Consider the following 17,485-nt stretch of genomic DNA (forward strand, 5'->3'; position numbering starts at 1 on the left):
TGGCACGGGAAGGGCATGACGGAAAAGGGAGAAGCACTGAGGTGAGGAGCTGCTGCAGCCTCTGCTCTTCTTGCTCTTGGACCAAGTGCAGAGTTGACCACAGAATGAGAACTGCTCGGCACTGCCTGGCTCCATTGAGGGCAACCCCACAGTACCTGACATGGGCTGATGCCCCTACACGGATATCTGCTCAGCAACTAGCAGTGTTACTGTGACATTCTGGTCACATCTCCTGCCCACTTCATCGTATTTTAGCAGCTCATTTAAAGCAGGAAAATTGCGTCTTATTTCAAACATATGTTGCTACATGCAGGCAAGCATTCTGCTGACATAGAGTTTTGGTCATTTGTTGAGAAACTTAATATTTGGCTCCCATAGTGGAATGTCAAAATGTAGGCATCATCTCTGTACATGTCTCTAACCATTTTAGTCGTCCTCTGCTCATTTTTACAATCTGCAGAGAAAAAAATTACTCCTAAGCTGAAATCCGTATTTTCTGAGTATAGTCATCTAAAGGAAGTCAAATTAATTTATTTAAGTGTTGAAATAAATGGAACAATACTATTGGTGGAGGATCTTGCGGTGACTTTTTAGAATATGTGGGAGACATGCAAGAGCACAAGCCTGGCTCCATGTTTTAGGTTCGATCACCTCTTCCACTCTGTGACATCTTCACCCTGGTGAACAGAATGGAATCAAAGTTGTTCACCATTGGGAAGGTTTGCCAGATTACAAGCAGATTCTACAGATTTTCTTCCCTTGATATGTATGTTACAGAACCAATTTACATATTGATTATGGGAAAAGTGATTAAAAAAACCCCAAAACACAAAGTAAATCTGTTCAACTCCTTTTTTAAAAAAAGAAATACATGTATTTATTTTTACTGCCAGATCTTTAAACTGGTTCTCTTAGAAAGAGCTACAAAATAATTCCTAGCTTAGCAAAGCAATTGCAACACTGTGTTTTCTGTACTGTCATATATAATTGTAATATAAGTGTAATGCCTCAGGTGACATCAGTGACAAATAGGTTTCTTTACGCTGATAGTTTTGCAAGACTGTAACTAAAATTTTGTAATACTTATTAGGGTTTTGAAATTTTGTAGTGTTATAAAACATTCATCATTCCCTGTTCACATGAAAGTCAGCAATATTGTCATGATCAATAGTGTAAAATTTCTCGTGAGTAAGATCTGAAATCTCTGGGAGCTTTTTCCAAAATGAAATTGCTCTTAAAAAACTACAAGTAGCTGTGTTTATTCCTGAAGTCTCCACACCAATGAAAGCCCCAGTACAGTGAATTCCTTGCACATCCCTGATTTTCTTTTTATCTAAACTATTGTAAATGATTCTGTGATTCTAAAATTACCTTGTGATTTTATAAAATCACATGTAGCTTAACTGAAAATAGCAAAGTTGCATTGGAATAGAACTAGTTTAAAATTTAAATCCAGTTCTGACGTTAATGGATCTTCCTTTCACTTTGAGAAAAACTACTGAATAAGCAAAGTTCTTATAAAAATTGAAATCAGAAAAAATATTTCTTACAGGGGAATCACACAAACAATATGAATTTCTTGTTGATAGCAGAAATCATGAAGCAAATATTTGTATATTTTTTCTGACATTCTGCTTCCAGATTTTGTGTTGTTACCACATTAGTCATATGCACGTCTCCTCACTTATCACATTGATACTTCAAAAAGAGACACTAGCAAAAGAACAAATCTTATGGGATTTTTTGGGTCTGGATGGGCTTTGGGATCCTGTGTGGAGATGATGCCTACTTGGGGGAGAGGCATCCCAGGGAGGGAGGCTTTGAGCCTTTCCCACACTGAAAATTCTTGTCATCCCCCCTTCGGTGTTAACTCCAAGTTTCTATTTCTTACTCACAGAACTATGTGTGATGCATTTATTATCCTTTTCGAAAGTTTGGTTTGCAGCATTATTTCCTAAAAAGGAATTTGACCGGCAGATTTGCGTGCATTGAATTTCTGTGATCTTCAGGAACACCTTGGGGTAAATACAACTGTGTGAATGAAAATGTAAACTACGCTTTGGTTAGTCTGATGCATAGAAGACTTCAGAAAGTGGGTGTGGATAACAATACCACAGCTGTGTTGTGAGGAAGGATGGGGCAGTGCTGCAGTGCTGTGTACAGCTGTGTTTGTTTACTTGTGACGCTCTCCTGCTAGAGGGCAAGCAATTACAAAAGTAGCAATAAATGTCATTGAATCACAACGGAAACTATGGAGATAGAGGCACTAAACTGTATCGATTCCCTCTGCGCCGAGATGCTTTTGGCTGGCCAAATCAAGCTGTTCCAAGGTTGAATTTGTTGTTTGACACTGTGATTCTGTCTATCTTCCTTTTATTCCAGGTGTTCCACCGCAGCTGTGAGGTAGCCTCTGGGGGTATTTAGTTTACCCCATAATATCTTAATGACATCTCTCTTGTAATATTTATTTTTCCCAAATGACACTAGACACAACTGCAACTTACCAGACCTTATTTACTTAGGTTTTTCTCTTGTGCCTCAAATTTGTGAGGAAGAGACTAAACTGAAAAAAAGGCAACATAAACGTTAAGTGACAACAAAACCTGTTTAAAAGGAGGCAAGTACATTAACAGTAGCATCTTTTTTTCATAAGGAATCCAGTCTCAGCTCATGACTCTTTACATTAGAGGACTGAAATAAATGCATTTTACTAGGCAGTTATTTATAACTGTTAGAAAAACTTATTTCTCTTTCTTATCAACTGTTAAAAAACATTGATTTTTTAATATTAGATGTGGCATATATAACTTCTCAGTGAAGGTAGAGCTAGTCAAATTCAGTGTTCTTTAAAAATATTTGGTGTGATCATGCCTTGAAGGTTAGGCAATTACACGGGTAAAATAAACAAAGTTTAAATTTGAACAAATGTGGTCTTTAGGCTGTCATTAAACTTAGGAACTGTGAGAGAGGAAAAGGTAAACAGCCCTCTGTTTGACTTTGTTATTATAATGTTTAATCCTCTTGTAAAATAGCTTTCTCTTTTGGAGTAATTTGATACAACAAAAAAATATTCTACATTAGCCAGCAAAATTAAATTGAGAATTTCTTTAATATCCTGCATCTCTTTGTTGATGCTGCCTTTATCGCCGACTTGGGGGTGAGTAGATTAAAGATAACTGGAAAGTGGATCAGCTTAACTGTAGGAGAATAATTCTGGATTTGATAATCAGACATAATAACCCTGCTATACCAATGCAGTTCATCTGTTGAACAGCCCAGGAGACTTCACTCTGAAATTATTTTTCCAAAATCTGTTTGTGTGTGTCACACCCAAGGAGAGTCAATGAGCTTATCAAAAACAGATTTGACTTTTAAAAAAATATCAAAAGTTCCCAGTTAGTACCGATGTATAGAGGGAACTTTTTCATTATCATGCATTTTGAATTACAGTCTGTGCACCAGTAGGGACATGAGGTAGATAGGGCTTTGATTCTCCAGCTTCAGGTAGTGTATTGCTGTGTCCTTTCTGTCATCCTACTGTTCCATCACAGTACCCCATTTTTCTCCTTCCTGAGGAACATCAGCTGAGTAGTGTTTCTCACTGCAGTTTGTGTGTTGCTGTACATTACTACAAGAGTCAGCACTGATTCCCTCCTTGATTGGAGGCAGCTTTAAAATTCTGAAAGTTTTCTGTACAATGGGAAACGGCTGATTTCTAATGATTGTCAGTACAGTGCAGTCTTTATTTTGAGCTTTCTAAGTTTCTATTGCAATTAATTAAGTGAAAAAATGTTATTATAATCACTGGAATTTAATATACTTGTGTTTCTGTTTTCCTCAGAAAATGAAGCATGTCAATTATAGCTGAAATATAATATTGAAAATGAATTGATAATATATTAGTTACTGTATGTGATTAAAGAAAGGCTTTTGTTTAGAGATTTTGAAAATAAATAGTGGTATGTTGTTCAGAAGAATATGTCTAAAGTTGTATCTTATTCTCTAGTAAAGTCATAATGGAAAGAACACTATCCAAACACTACTTGTATTATCTATTTAACTTGACGTAATTGCTCACAGATTACTGAATAATTAAATATCACTGTAAAGTGAAATTGTTTTTTAAAACATGAAACAACAGTGTAAACAAGACATAAAACTTACTAAAATTAGTATACTGGTGCCCTCAGTGTCAGACCTTTTTGTTTTCAAGGAACAAAGAAAATAATAAAGTACATAAAAGGCTAATGCAGCACCACTGATTTGAGCATTACATTCCTGTGTGTGTGGAGCAATCCTCCTGCAGCAGCCAGCACACAAATGCATTCTTTCACCATATCAGGGGCCTGACAAAGTGAACATCTAGTGACTGTGTGAATTGTTTTAGGAGTTAGTAAAGAAGGGATGAGAGGAAACATCCAGTAACCAGTATTCAGCTAGAAGAGCTGTGTGGTTCATAGCAAAGAGCTGAATGTTGAACCCTGAAAGTCTCGAGGATTTTAAAACAACTGTGTCATTATATTTTGTATTTTAATGTCTCAGGAGTCAAGTTAGGGTCTCTTGTAAAGCCTAAATACTGGCATTCCAAACAGTTACCTTTGAACATGTAGCTGTTTGATTAGCTCTGTTTAGAGCTTTGTGAGTGTATTTGAAAGGAATGTAAAGTATGTAGAGGAAATATGTTCTTATGTTGAGTGTTTTCCTCAGAACAAAAACTAAAAATGATTGATCAATCTGAATTTCCAAATCTTTTCCCATAAAGAATGCATACTTTCAGATTATTCTATTAACAGCTAGATAGGCTAGGATTTTAAGTTTGAAAAACTGTTTTTATTTTAGGTCAGATATCTTGTTCTTTCCCCATGATATTTAACTTCAAAATAACATCAGACTAGTTTTTGTTTCCTGGTATCAGTCTCCATCATCTAAACCACACTGACTCCTGCTGAGACCCCCAGGAATATGTTGGACCATATAGCTCTTCTTTTTATGAACTCAAAAACCAACTTGCATTTATACAAACATCAGAACTATTCACTTTTTAAATATGATAATGTAGCATAAGACAGAAGGGAAATGTAAGTTCATATTAAATGAAAGTTCTCTACTCATTCTTTCCTACAAAACACAGTCCTGCCCTCTAGGTTTGTTCTTTTCTCCATAGTCATTCATGGGTTGCAGTAAACTTGGAGTCCATTTAGGTCCCTAGAAAAAACTTCTTTTTAAACTCAGTTAGGAGAGTTGGCTTCAAATTCATTGATATTCGTTCCCTGATCTTCGCAGCAATCTCCCATTCTCTGCTTTTACTGCAGGCTCCTTCTTGCTGTGCCTCTCATTCATGCTTTTTCTCCTTTTCTTTTTAGGAGAACATAACATACAAGACATAATAAACTGCAAACATCTAATGAGAGAGCATCTATTGCACCACTAAGACAGATTGTAATTCTGCAATAAAAATTCCTTTGTAAGAAGAATTCTAAAATTATCTCAAATGCTACAGGCCCTGAATTTTGTGGCTAATCATTACTTCACATGCATTTGCTTGTTTTTCACTGTTGGCCACTGGAACCAGACTTGTCAATTCTTAAATATGTAAGTACCAGAATAAAAAGATGTGAATTGTCACCTAGTAACTCACAAGACTTGGCAAAAGACTTCAAGAGTTTTACAAGTTTATAAAGCAGGGTCTTAGGATTTATTCTAATACTGGCACAAATACATCTAAATTCCCATTAAGATGTTAGGGACAAAGATTTGAAGACTACTTTTCAGCTACATAATGTAGTAATCTCAGGGCATACTACTTTATCTGTAGTATCCTTGTAAGCAGTTGTCCATCTTGGACACTGGTGAATGATAAAAGGCACTAGTGAAATCAGCTGAGGTGTAGGCAATGCTTGTCTGAAGCTTAGCTTTCCACATAACCACTTTTATTTCACATTTAGTGAAATAAATGACACCAGTCAGCTAAACCTACTTTGACAAAGAACACTGTGATGTTCTAACTCCTCAGAAAACCAATAAGCCTAATAGTTCAAAAAGTATGTGAAGCAAGTATAGTCTTCCCCTGTTAATCAGTGCAATTGCTACTTCTTTTTCACTTTGTCTTTTGGCAAGAGGATGTGAGAAGGGAGAAGTAAATAGAATAAGGTTGGGTCTGATAGTAATGCAGAAGCATATTTACATTCACACAGGTACACAGATACAGCACAGTATAGCTCATGCTGAATCACCCACAGGCATGTCCAGCAGTTAATCTTGTTGGAGGTAGTTCCATTTTCTAGTCCTATATGTAGGGGAACAAAATGACTGTACAACTTGAATAATTTCTGCATAGATGCCTTTGTGCCAGTAAAGGTCATTGAGTATCAACTTAACAACAACTCCTTGTGCTAGCAGCATATTAGTTTTTAAAAGATACAGAAAGATTTGGAAAGGTTTAGCTAGATATGCATAGCTTTGCCCTTCCTTGTGAATAATCTGTAGCATCAATGCTAATATTTTTCTTTATTGAATATAATGTTGTGCAATACTGCAAGACACTAAAGGCAGATGGCAGTGGGTCAATCAGTTAGCAGTCCCAAGAGTAAAATAGACTGTGGACCTGCTGTTGCAGTCCTTGATAGTGTTTCCATTTTCCTGCCTTTTTTTTTTTTTTCATGATCAGCCCTGATAAATTTTCCAAAAATACTTTAGAAAAAAGAAGCCTATATCATTATCTAGATTACTCAATTCCAATCTTAAATATTGCTTTATTTTGTTAATAACTTTGTTGGAGTTTTAAGATCTTTTAAGTATTTCAATTAAATGTAAAATCTGGCTAGGCAAACAAAATCTCAAACTGCATTTTTCAAATGTTTCACAGGATCCTTTTCTCCCTCTCCTCTTATTCTGAGAGGCATGATTGACACAGGCACCTCTTGACAAACAGCAGAAGCTTGAGCTGAGATTGTGTCACCTTGGAATTTTAAAATCTCAGGAGGAATTTGAACCCTTGGTGCTGCCTTTTCAAACACTTAGTACTGCCAGGCAGAGGCAGACATTCAATGGGAGAGGTGAAATTCCATTAAGAGAGGCTAGAATTGGTTGGATTTCAGCTTCCAAACTCTTTTGATATAGTATTTAAACTCTTATGGTATAATTCTGCTTATATCCAGACTTGCTATCTTGTGTTGAGTCCAAAGCTATGACCTCTGAATCTGAAAGATTGCATCCACCCCTTCTGTTTGTGAATATTTTATAGGTTCTCAAACTCATTCAAAGTTCAGTAAGTGTTTATTCTTTGTTACTTGTTTGAAAAGACTGACTGAATTAACTGGGACATCATGTGGAGTAGTCTGTAAAATACATAACTAAAAGTTTTGATTCTTAATAAGGTCTTTGAATTAATCATGCACTGAGAATTTTCTCTTTCATTAGTTGTGCTAATTCCTAAACCTTCTTATGATAAAGATTATGGTACTCCCATTTTCTAGGAAAGAAAGGATGTAGCACTAGGAACTGGAACACAGACAGTTTCTGAATATTAACATGGTCTGTTTTGCCCATGAATTGACTAATGCATTGCTCAGTGATTCATTTGAAGCAGGAATCTGAGAAACAAAAAATACTGGACTCACAAAAGCTTTTCTGGGGTACTTGAAAGAAAGGACGGAGTCAGACATTTTCTTGGACTTAGACTTGATGGCACAGAAGAAATTTTAAGTCAAAAGAAACTAAGAGAAGCACACAGGGAGGCATATTTTCTTGCTGCCAGAAAAGAAACAGGGAAGTTTTGTTCTGCTTCTTTGGATATTTTGCCAGTGATCTGCAGCGTAGACTCTCATTTGATAAAGGCAGGCAGGGAACCAGCTTTTATTAGTCTCTTTTGCCATCTCCCCTTACTCTGTCTTCTGTAACTTACATTCATAACTTGATCTAATTTAATTCTGAAAGAAAACTCTTCTTCAAAAACGAATGTTGCAGCAAAAAATGCTGTTAAGTTAAACTAGCACTCAGGTTTTAGTGTCTATAATAGCACTACATTTTGTCTTGATCACTTGGCAAACACAGCTCGTGTTCCATATGTTTCCATAGCTGTTGCTCAGCAACTAATTCCCCTATTAGTTGAGAGGTTTAATTGCCTTTACCCGGCTGAGTTCTCCATCTCCTTCCAGGTCTGTTCCACCAATTCTTCCAGTTCTCTCTGTGTCAGTAGAGAAGTCGCAAATAAACAGAATGTTAAGTGCAATGGAGATATAATTAACATTAGATATTTTTGTATCCTTAACTTTATTTATGCCTCAGAACAGCAGTTCTGGTGAAATGTTTTACAATAATTTGCTTTCAGAGACAAGGGTAATTAATATAAGTAAAAATACATATTCATTACATCTGTTCTTAACTTGGTTTTTTCCTGGATAGCTTACTTGCTCCAGATAAGTGAACTGTAACAGCAAGGCTGGAATATGAGAGTAACTATACAGAAATCCTTTGACTAAGAAAGTTGTGCAGGTTTGTATTAGCAAACATTTTCAGCATAAATCCAACCTCACCAGTAATCAACACCAGAACTGTGTGCTAGGTTTTTGTTTCAAAACTCTGATGTTTTTTGCTTTTCATTTGGTCTCTTTATTTGAGGCCAAGTGAACTTTTCCTTTTTGTGCCCCCCTTTTTTTTTTTTTACTTTGAGCAGAAATGTTCCTTGATGTATTTCCTCTCATGTAACACCAGGTAAAAAGTGTATGAAAGACAGATATAGGATTTCTGAAGAAGAGGATGTGGCATCAGAAATAGGGAAGTTTGGAGATTAGGACACTTTGTCATGCCCTAATGCAATGCTGGATCCTAATTTAATGATCTATATTAAATGCCTCTTACCATTCCCTCTTCTAATCAATATGCTCTCAGAAACTCTACTGTCTATGCAAACTACCTATTACAAAGTTTAGAATACAAAATTTACAATTCTGTAGTGTCACCACACACATTTTAAAGTGTAAATGCCTATACAAGCTGCGAGGCACAGAAGAAATGGGCCTGGTTTTCTTAGTGCCTTTGACATTTAGTAAAAAAGTGTATCCAGCTAATTCAGTTTAGACTATTTTATTTTTTGCTCTTCTATGAGGAGGAATAGAAGTAGCCCATGAAGTCATATTAATGTTATTACAGTTGTTGTATTGGTGACAATGCCTTTTTGCTGCATGATTTTATTGCTTCCTTATTTTTACTTCTGTTTACAACTACTAGTCCTTGTTCTCTTTTCTTAGGCAGTTTTTAAAAGACTAAAAAGGACAACTCCCCATAAATAACATATTGATTTATGTGGATATTTCCAGACAGAAAAATAAACTGATATAATTTGAAGGAATAAATTCCCTGGAACATCTCCAAATTGATATTGTCCACATGTGGAATCAATATTATTTAGCTGGAGACTGTCAAGACCAAACTAGTCATTCTCCTTTTAGCAGCACTGTGTATTAAGAAGAAGAGCTCCCCCCTCCATTGCATGAATTCTGATTTGATAAAAACAAAGAAAATGTTTTTAGCTCTACAGTTTATCTCATTGCATTTATCTCACTGCTTGTGGTCTTGCACTCTTCTCCAGATTTTTGCTCAAGTAACAGTATTATTAGCGTGGTGCCTTCAAAAACTGGAAGCTGAACTCATGACTGAATAACTCTGCACCTACAATACAAGAGATATGAGGAAAACAGCCATATTTCCGAAGTTCTTCTGCTAAGAATTCTTGGGTTTGAGACAAAGTATGCTTTTAAATCACTGAGCCAAGTCTATTAATTTATAAGGACTCGAGAATCTTTATGTAATATGACTTGCAAAACTCAATCCATTAATTCACTTATTATTATAACATATAGCTTTGAACAAACTGACTTAATGTACAAGAGGACACAGATAATACCATCACTGAGAATTTTCACTAAGGAATGGGCCCCTCCCCTTATAGAAATAAAACATTAAACCAAGAAACAAAGAAGTAATTTCAGCTTGCATATAAACAGCTCAAATAATTATTTTTATATGTTTTTAGTATTAACTAATTTTAATATGATATGAAAACAGCAGGGACAGGTTTTTTTCCAATTATAGCAAGCTTTTACAGGCAGGTAACAGACTCCTGTTGAAATGAGCATAATGTTTTCCCTTGCTGTCAAGCATTTGGACTCATAGATTTTCTAGGAATCTGAAGGCATGACATTCAAACTGCAGAAGCAATTAAGAGAGCATCATGTTTGCAAATGGAATGGCAAATCTGATCCACCTGTTGCTGACAGCTCATTTTCAGGGCTCTGTGATTTCCTGAAGTCTTCATCTACAGTCTTACTTTTATTTAGAATACACAGGCTAGACAAGAAGGAAAAAGAAACAAAGCAAGGGCTGAGGTCATCAAGCCCATTCAGGTGTCCACCATCTACAGGAGAGCAGGCACTGGGCTCCTGCTGCCCAGGATGACATCTGTTGTTTTCTGCAGCCTGATGGAAGGCGGTCTCAGCTGTAAATTCACAGGTTCCTCCAGTTAGCAGCCTGATTACCTGAACTGTATTATACCAAATTTTTCCACTGCGTTACTTTGACCTACATGAGGTTGGACATCTACACTGAAAGCATGAGGTGTGTACTATTTTTTATATTTTGTTTTTCTTATTCAATATTTTCTACAATGTTTCAGTCTGCTTTTGCTTCAGTTTTATTTTCCCCCAGATATACTTTTTGACTCCAAACCTTTCTTTAGAGGACCAGCTAGAGAAAGTTTTAAAGCTTTGTTTATAAAATGCTATATCTACAAAATTTAATTAATGATTGTCAGACCTTGATGGGAAAATACCTCACATGTATCACTCTAATTGTCAAATGAGATTTTACGTAGCAGAAATCAAGATCACCTGGATCAGGTGTAAGGAGTAAATCTCATTAACTTTGCCAATTAATAAATTGAGAATGAGAACAAGCATAGTTCCCTTCCACAGTTCAGCAGTAGCTTATGAAGAGGAGAAATGGTGAGGGGAAAAGAAGGCATCTTCCTTTCCAAAAGGCTTCAGTCTCAGCTAGAAATTTGCATTCTTTTCTTCTTCTGCACTTCTCATCTGTTGTGTGGTGACCAGACTGAAGGTTTGTAGCAATTTACTGTACATGTGCTTATGTTTTGGGGGATGTTACTAATTAGAGTTTTGTGGCTCCTTTTACCTGTATGTATATGGTTTGTGGTATGCTTCATCACAATATTTAGAACATGTTATTTCTTTACTTGGTTTCGATATGTTGAAGTTTCTAGTAGTTGGCAAGTGGTTAGGGGAGTTTTCTGAACTAAAATCAGGTATTGAGAAATGTTTCTGTGTGAAAAAGCTATGAAGAAGACCTTGTTATTAATTAGGAATTTAACCATGGTTTCCAAATATCAGGGTTTTGGGGGTTTTTTTGGAGCAGAAAATTCATGCAGCAGCTAGTGAATACCTTAACATTTTAGAGCTTTTATCCATAAAGAAATAAGTAAGTGGTGAAAGTGGTGATACAGAATCTCTCTCATAATTACAGGTGAGTCTTTAATTCATGTTACAAAAGGCATGTATTGCACTGTCTGACACTGCTTATGTGAAGATTGCAGTGCAGAATGTGTCTTGGCCTATTTAGAGATGCACTGGCACCTCCCTATTTTCCACACCTTTTGGAATGAAGTTGGGTGCTTGCACAGTACATTTAAGTGGATTTGGAGTCATAAATAGCATTTTCAGTTTCCTGTAAGCTTCTACATAATGGGATAAACTACAATGGTCTCTAGACCTCTTCCAAGTATTTTATGCCTGTCAGACAGAAAGAAGTGAAACTACTTTCAGTAAGAGATATCTGAAATTTTCAGAATGGAGAAGGTACAGTGAAAATGGAGAGTACAAAAAAGTGCAAAAGATATATAAATCAGTGGGATGTGACTTCATTATAAAGAAAGATGTTTTCAAAATACTTTTTAATCTAGTATAATGCTAGAATTCCATATGTCTTTTCATCAGTATAGTTCCCTGTGACTGAAGTTTTTTAGTATCATCTAAAAAGTGGTTTAGTCTGAAATCCGTGAAGGTTGATAAAGCTCACAGAAAGCCTTTGTGATCTTGCAATAATTTTTAGTCAGATGAATTTTACTTACCGCTGTCATCAGCTTACGATTTGTTTCCTCTACAAAAACACTTTAATTGCATTTACAATACTCTTCAAACTTGGTTTATCTGTACCATAACAAGAAAATCTGTATTGCTGTGACTTACAATATGAGAATGAAACCATAGCCTCCAGCTCCCGTTTCATTTTCTGTCACTGCAGGATGTGCACAGTGATTGTACAACAATCTCGGCTGTATCCTTAATAATCCCAGGACATCTGGGCCAAAACCTCACCATACTGTAAATATGTTCAGATCAGCAGAATGTAATCAAAAGAGGATGAGCTGATCTTCTGCCAAGACAGCTAGCCAAGTAGGAAAGGATTTTAAGAAGTATTAATTAATCATCTTCTAGGAACATTAAAGATCTGCTAATTGTTCGGGAACTGGAACAAGAGAGAGTTGTAACCAGCCAAAGGTTGTTTTTGTCAACAAAGCATTTCCCCCCATACCCGCTTTTATACCAAGGCTCCCTGTTGTTGTTTTGAAGGATCAGCTTTGTAAAGAAGTTTGTTATTTATGAACTGAAAGGAGATGACCTGTCTGCCAGTAGAAGTTACATAGTACATTGCAGTTCTAAATTGTAGGCTTATATTATAGATTTATCACACTTATTTCAGTTTTCTGTTGTACTCTAATATGACCACTGTCATAGAATTATTTTACTTATCTCAAGCAGGAATTCTTGGCAGATGTGTAATGGGAATTTCAGAGTGTTGTGATTTTATTTTTTTTAATAGATTAAATTGTGCAACAATTTATATTATATAACTTATATAACCAGGTTATAGACTAGTACTAGGTTATAGCCAGAGACTGCAATGTCACCAGACAGACAAGATACTGAAGCCATGTTGCAAGTCTTTTTTTTTTTTAATTAGGATTTTACTAGTAAAAGTTGAGCCTCTGTAAGGGCATGGAGACCTGGTTAGATATAAATCAGAGCAGCAAAATTTTACAAGGTTTTGAGCTTTCAGGCTGGAGGAAAGATAGCAGCATTGTAGGAAAAGAACCGTCCATGTCAGCAGTTTAGGTCAGCTGCTGCCCCAAGAGCTTCTCACCTCCGATTTACAATTAAAAGGTTAGGGCTCATCATGTCAGTTTTCTTTCTTCACTGAGCAAAATGTCACAAACTTAAATTCAGTGATATCTTCAAGCATTTCACCATGTTAGGAAATAGCTTCCACCAATATTGCAGTTATAGGGCTTTTGATAACTTCTGATAAATCTAAATGTTATCTAGGTTAACTTGCATCATAGGTGACACTTCAAGTCCTAATCTCAGCATGCCAATAAAATTGAAAACAAAAGCTTTCATCAGTCTAACAGAAATTATATATTTGTAGTCAGTAAATCGCAGCCATTTGATCCATGTGATCAAAGTAGGTTGAAGCCCAAGGATTTGATGATCACCCAAAACATAATACTAAAGCAACATGACAAAAGAATGAGCCTGTGTCTCACTGCTCCCATGAGACAAATAGACCAAAAGGAAATGTTTCACCTTAGTAAGATAAGAGAAATTTTATTTACTGATTGTAATGCTGATTGGGATTCATAACCTCAGTGAGACACTTCTGGGTGTGTACTGTTATAATAAACACACACGTTTCACTGAAGAAATTAAAAGCTCTTGGCACTAATAAGGGAAATGATCAAGGCAGCATTTATTGCTAATGACATGTGTGTGCTGCATCTGCTCATAAGGTACCACCTCGCCCTTCAGTAAAAATTGCAACAGACCATTTTAGAGATAAGAATGGGTGGGTACAGAGAGCGAGTTTCTTGCACAAGGACATGTTGCAAAGCATAGTGTGGGGACTCAAGAACATTTCTTTTTTCCAGTGAGCTAATAATAATGTACTCCAGACAAACTCTGGCTTGTCAAATCCATGTACCCCACCTTTCCTCACCTTGAGGGACAGGATGAGAAATAAGGGGTAGTTTCAGAGCAGCAAAAAGACTGTGTAACTATAATAGATGGTGTGGTGACAATTCCTTGATAAAATGTGGGTGAGTCACACCCTGAACACAGACCTCTATTTAAATTGTGCAGTCTAGCCCAAAATGTCTGGCTGGAGTTTACTGACTTGGGTTCATTCTGGGTTTTATTCCTTGGCGGATTGTTTGTCATGCAGCTCTCTCACCATGTCTTTCCCTCTCCTTCTTCAGAGATTGTTTTGTTGCTTAGTTGGGTTTTTTTGGTTGTTTGTTTTTTGAGTTTTTTTAATTTAGTTTTTATTATTATTATTATAAGTATTTATAATTATTATTTTTATTATAAGTGTTGCAGTTACTGGTCATATGTGTGCCCCTCCTCAGAATGATTTTTTCCATTGGGGAGTGCAGGAGCAGCAGATAAGGACATATTATTATGACTTTAAAAGCCTATCTTCTGTTTGACTTTTTATAGATTAACAACAGTAGATATGTCTAGCTGGTTTCATAGTGGCATGGAAACATAAGGAGCCGTACCTGCTTATATACCAAATAGTCACAGAGATTTTTGTGGTCCTCGGTCTTTTATAGTCATGGGAGAATGAAGAGGGTTTTGTTTTCAATAGAGCTTTCAGATTAGTCAAGCAGAAACTAAAAAATAGAGTATTTAACTATCTCACCTCTCTTTGGGGTACTTGAAAGAGCCTGGTAGATAAAGAGATAAAGAGGAAATAAATGAATCAGATGACTGGAATGAATCGTTGGAAGGGCAACAAAGGCTGGTCAAAAGAAGTTAATCGGAACTTGTCCTGAAATAGACTTCTGTGCAACAATGCCACACTTAACCAGACTAATTGTCGCTAGAAAGGGCTTAATGTAATCATACTGTTGACTTAATTCCTAATGTACACTATTGCCTTTGTCTGCAGTATCCAGGGAATTACCTTTTGTCTTCAAGTATCTTCCTTTCAAACGATTCTTCAGTATGACCATTCAACTCTGACCACAGCCACTGAACATTACTAATGGTAATACTTTAAAGTCGTATGTTGGAAGAAGTCTAATAAATAAGATTTTGTTATAATGCCACTTTTCCCTTGGTTTGTAATTTCATCTTAATCCTATGTATAATTTCCCTAAAAGCTTTGACAAAAAGGCAACAATAAGTATACTTGCTATGATTGTAAGCTAGTCATGAATATGCTGTTATACAACATTACTAGCTGGGATGTATATTAAAAAAAAATTTGGAACAAGAGCTGTGGGAATTTGAGACTATTGCAGATGCCAAATCATGTAATCTTTCATAAAATGCTCAATTTTTTGAATTTTTTTTCCTCATTATAGGACTGTTCTAAAGTATTACTTCTCGAATAGTTGCCTAATTCCTTTGAGGATCAGCCTAAAAGTACTGATAATCACTTTGCACTCATTTGTTCTTGTGCTTAAATTTGGTTTTAATTGGAATTTTTTTTTCCTTGTCTCCTAATTTTTTGGTTCTAAGGAAGAGAGTAATTTCATAATTTAGGCTAAAGTTGAATGCTAATTAATCTAAATAAACACATCTGTGTTTAATCCACTTGTTTGTACTGCAATATTGACTTTGTAATGTAAGGCAGGGCAGACCAGGGAGTGAGGTATAATTTCTACTCTTTATGTACAGTTCCACAGACTTGGATAGGCCTGGGAGGCATGTAAAAAAGACTGTGATAAGAATTCAGAAGCTGGTCTGAAGCTTTCAATGTCAAAATTCAAATACATATGTCCTTTATGAAACAGCTGAATTGTATCTGCAGCCAAGAAAGAACTTATTTAGGTAAAAGATAAAAAGGTGTTAGCTCTACTTTTCTAATCTTCAAAAATTCCTGAAACTTTCTCAGAGTTACAGGTGTCTTAGAGAAGTTCTTATCCTTACCTTCTTAGGTGTTTTAGTGAATGTCCATAAGAATTACCTGAAGAGCAGACAGAACATAACATGAAAGTCTTTAAAACCAAAATGGATTGGTTCTTCAGCCCTAAATTTTGCAGTTGGCAATCTACCATCACTATGAAAATTACATCATTTCTGAAATGAGGGCTGCAAGAAGTTTCAGGAAGTTTGCAGGGTGCAAGGGAAACAAGCAGTTTCATTGCTTGTGATGATGTGACACTGTGAGCGGGGTCCTTTTTCAAGGGACATTTGTTCAACTCCGAAGTTTTTTCATTTCAGGCAGTGAGGGATCCACGCTAGAAGATTGTTTGTTTGCTAATGCTGTCAACTGGCTCTAGTTACTACTATGAAAAGCACTGTGGAAACACTTACTGAAATTATTTTGTGAGCAGTGTAGGTAGACTATTTCTGCAAGATGCAATCTGCTCTAAGGGTACTCGTTATACTCGGAATACTCCACTGTAGCAGGTGTGCTTTGTTTCCTAATGACAAGTAGAGAAAATGCAGAGAAGACAAAGTTTCACTGACTCCTCAGTCTTGGAATATAGTAAGAAGAGGAGTGTAGTGCTAAAAAGTGAAATAGAAATGTAGCTGTGGGTATGACCACGTGTCTTAAGTGACATTTCTAACACTGGCTGGGGTTAAGTGTGGCAGGTCACATGCAGCTACTGTCTAATGAGCACAGTGTGCTCAAAAGCAGAGGACTTAGCAACTCCACAAAACACTTCTTGGCTACTGAACTTGTGACCCTGCAGCTCACATTGGACAATGTTATTTTAGTGACTAAATATGGCAAAAAGTGAAAGCTGTTCAAATATTTATATTAAAAATGTCAAGATATCTTTTTTTAAACTCTGTACTGATATTGGGAGGATGAAGGCTCTCTCAGAGGGTTAGTATACCTGTAATGCTCATCAAATTTTCCTCTATTTAAAAATTCTGAAGCCTAGAAGTTCTTTTCTAAACTGTTTTTCAGAATGCCTGAGCAAATAAACATAGCAACTTCATGGTTTTTCCAGATGAAAATATAGTACTATTGTGGAAGTGATATGCTGATACTCAGATTCCTTTGTTTAGAATTAGAAAATAAGTTCTTACCCAAAATATAAACAGTGCAACTGCATACATAAATAAAAAGGCAATAATGATATTGCATGTGAGCACTGAGAATGCTCTCTCTGTGCTTAGCTTTCCAGGGCCAAACTGAAGAGAATAATTTGCCCTCCTGGACTGGTCACTCCTGAGAATGGTGTCCCAGGGAAGGCCAGGTCAGTGCAGTCCCATCTCTGAACAGCAGAACTGTCACTTTGACACTTGGCTTTCTAAATGGGGAAATTTGCACAATTTCTTCAGAAATGTGCAAACATGTTTTCATTTAAACATTGTTCTTCTGCTTTCAGTATTCTGTCACATAAAAGCAACGCATACAAAAATATTCCGAGAAAGTTTCACAATTTCAAAATAGG

At 36.2% G+C, this 17,485-nt stretch overlaps 1 protein-coding gene across 2 annotated transcripts in view; it reads left to right on the forward strand.

Annotated features, from left to right (window-relative positions):
• Nucleotides 1-17,485, forward strand: part of SLC44A3 (solute carrier family 44 member 3) — a 94,659-nt gene that overhangs the window by 2,086 nt on the left and 75,088 nt on the right. The gene's annotated exons all lie outside the window — the stretch shown is intronic.

This window comes from Myiozetetes cayanensis, unplaced genomic scaffold (assembly GCF_022539395.1).
Source record: "Myiozetetes cayanensis isolate MyiCay16 unplaced genomic scaffold, myiCay2020 scf12, whole genome shotgun sequence".
NCBI classification, from domain to species: Eukaryota; Metazoa; Chordata; class Aves; order Passeriformes; family Tyrannidae; genus Myiozetetes; species Myiozetetes cayanensis.